General features: G+C 39.9%; 1 pseudogene; it reads left to right on the top strand.

Annotated features, from left to right (window-relative positions):
• The first annotated feature begins 367 nt into the window (after positions 1-367).
• On the top strand, positions 368-801 carry LOC114106265 (prothymosin alpha-like; annotated as a pseudogene).
• Positions 802-3,100: the final 2,299 nt, after the last annotated feature.

Below are 3,100 nucleotides of genomic sequence, written 5' to 3'. Positions count from 1 at the left end.
GATCATATTTTATATACCTGAAGCCACAACTTGAATTCCACTTAACCTTCCACAAGGTAAGTTTTTACACAAGGGACTAGAAAATGAACTTCTGACTCCACCAACTGTCTCTTGGACAAGCAAAGATGTGCTATTATTTAGCATATGACAAAGCACCTTACAATTTTTTCCCTCATTTTTGTATCTAAAACACAACTAAGCCCCCACTGGCTGCTCTGAAAAGCCATCTTTTGCATTGTTCCTGGGTCCAGCTCCCCACTCGCCACAATCACCTGCGCTGTACGCCTCCTCCACTGCCACGGACTCTGGCAGCTTTATCGCCAGAGTCCCTGAACTCTAGTCTCCTTTTTAACCCACTGCATCGGATCACCGGCGTGCCCACCATGTCAGAGGAGGCCGTGGACACTAGCTCTGAAATCACCACCAAGGACTTAAAGGAGAAAAAGGAAGTTGTGGAGGAGGCAGAGAATGGAAGAGACACCCCAGCTAATGGGAATGCTGATGAGGAAAATGGGGAGCAGGAGGCTGACAATGAGATAGATGAAGAAGAGGAAGAGGGTGGTGAGGAAGAGGAGGAGGAGGAGGAGGAAGGTGACGGTGAGGAAGAGGATGGAGATGAAGATGAGGAGGCTGAGGAAGCTACGGGCAAACGGGCAGCTGAAGATGACGAGGATGATGATGTTGATACAAGAAGCAGAAGACCCATGAGGATGACTAGATAGCAAAAAAAGGAAAAGTTAAACTAAAAATAAAAGGCCACCGTGACCGATTTACCCTCCACTTCCCGTCTCAGAATCTAAACGTGGTCACCTTCCAGTAGAGAGGCCCGCCTGCACGCCCACTGCGGGCAGTGCCACCCACAGATGACAGGCGCTCTTCACCACCCAATCAAAATCACAAAGTGAATTTGCAACAGAGGAGGAAAAAAGAACCAAAACTTCCAAGGCCCTGCTTTTTTGCTTAAAAGTACTTTTAAAAAGGAAAATTTGTTTGTATTTTTTATTTACATTTTATATTTTTGTACATATTGTTAGGGGTCAGCATTTTTTTAATGATCTCGGATAACCAAACCAGCCTTTGGAGCGTTCTCTGTCCGATTTCTGACTTTACTTGTGGTGTGACCATGTTCATTATAATCTCAAAGGAGAAAAAAACATTGTAAAAAAAGCAATAACAACAACCACCAAAAAATCTTATTCTGGGCATTCCAGTAACTTTTTTTGTGTATGTACTTTAGCTGTACTACAAGTAGTTGGTTTGTATGAGATGGTTAAAAAGGCGAAAGATAAAAAGGTTTCTTTTTTTTTTTTCCTTTTTTTTCTATGAAGTTGCTGTTTATTTTTTGGCCTGTTTGATGTATGTGTGAAACAATGTTGTCCAACAATAGTTCTAACAAAAAAAAAAAAAAAAACTAAGACACTTGTAAGAGAGTAATAGTATCATGAGTTTTCCTTGTCAGAGGCTCATGAATTTCAGACAATTTTCTAAAGAAGATTTTATCTGGGAAGGACCTCAGCCCTGATTGGAGGTGGACTGTGCACAAGGATATTAGATAAAGTACAGAGCAACAAGCTATATTTGAATTTCAGTGCATGTGCAATTTGGGAGATGTGCCCTAAACAAATGCAAATCTGAATCAAGCAATTCTATCTTGGGGTGAAGTGTGGAGACACTAGCGCATGAGAACAGGGACAGATAAGAGGAAAATGAAGACTTCTCAGACATCCCTTCATATCTGTGGAGGATTGGATCCAGCAGCCCTGCAGACAACCAACACCCAAGCCTGACTCAAATCCTTTACAAAAAATGACACAATATTTACATGTAACCTACACACCTCTTCCAGTATACTTTAAATCAACTTTAGATTATCTATAATAATCATACTAATATAAAGGCTACATAAGTAGTTGTTGTACTATACTGTTTAGGAACAATGTCAAGAAGAAAAACTGTATATATTCAGTACAGATGCAACTTTTTCTTTCAGATAGTTGTGATTTGATGTTGATTGGATCCACAGATGTGGAACCCAGCAGAAAGGCTCTCCATACAAGTTATTTTCATCTCTGGTGAGATGCTTCTTTCTACAAACATTACTGATACTATAAAACCAGATATATGCGATATTTTACTCAATCGATTTCAACATGAGGCCATAATTCTACCTTTAAAATATAAAAGGAACTTTAGGAAATTCTTATGTCAACATTTGTTTCAGAATTCCAGATAATCTCAAGGCGAACTTTCAGTTCTCAGTACAATGAAACAGGTAATTCAAGGAAAATTATATATATATATATATATATATATATATATATATATATATATATATATATATATATATGAAAATTCAAGGAAATTACATATACCCAACAACAAAGTCTTCCAATTGTCAGCCCAACTTTGCTACCAGAAGTGCTTCAAAGTTTCATAAGGAAGTAATTGTGCAACTTCCATGTGGATAACTTTGATTCCAGGGAAAATAAGGAAATTCTAGAATCAATCTCCAATTAGGAAGAAGCAAAGCCTGGTTTGTAAACTGTAATGTGCAAACTAGTAGCTGGAAGTAAGCACTCAGCTAGAAAGTAGGGTTTTATTCCAGGGTAACCAACACAGCCTGGAGCCCTGGGCTGACCCCACTTGGTGGCTGGATTTCTTGAGACTGCTGTGGGGAAGGGATCAACCTACACATCTGATGTGAGGCAGCTGGCAAAGACAAGGCAAAGTTCACACAGCAACAGAAGTTTTCAGACCCTAGTCTGCAAGTAATCGGTACAGAGATTTACAATTTACTTGTAAGAAGTGTTCATTTAATTTTCAGTTTATAAAGACTAGAACAAGAAAGGCCTGATGCTTTCAGGATGGCATTCCACTTCCAGAACTCCACAGATTAGCTCTTGATGATTTGCAGTGTGGGGATGATTCCAGAATATTCCAATTGCTAGAAATACTGACATGCCCCACACGAAAAGTAAACTAAGGGAGGGAAGGGAGGAAGGGAAGGAAGGAAGGAAAGAAGGAAAGAAGGAAAAGGAGGGAGAGGGGAGGAAACTGGAAAGGGGGAAGGGTAAGAGGAGAAGAGAAAAGCGAAGGGGAG

The sequence above is a fragment of the Marmota flaviventris genome, chromosome 16, assembly GCF_047511675.1.
Source record: "Marmota flaviventris isolate mMarFla1 chromosome 16, mMarFla1.hap1, whole genome shotgun sequence".
NCBI classification, from domain to species: Eukaryota; Metazoa; Chordata; class Mammalia; order Rodentia; family Sciuridae; genus Marmota; species Marmota flaviventris.
This window is presented reverse-complemented; position numbering and strand designations above follow the sequence as displayed.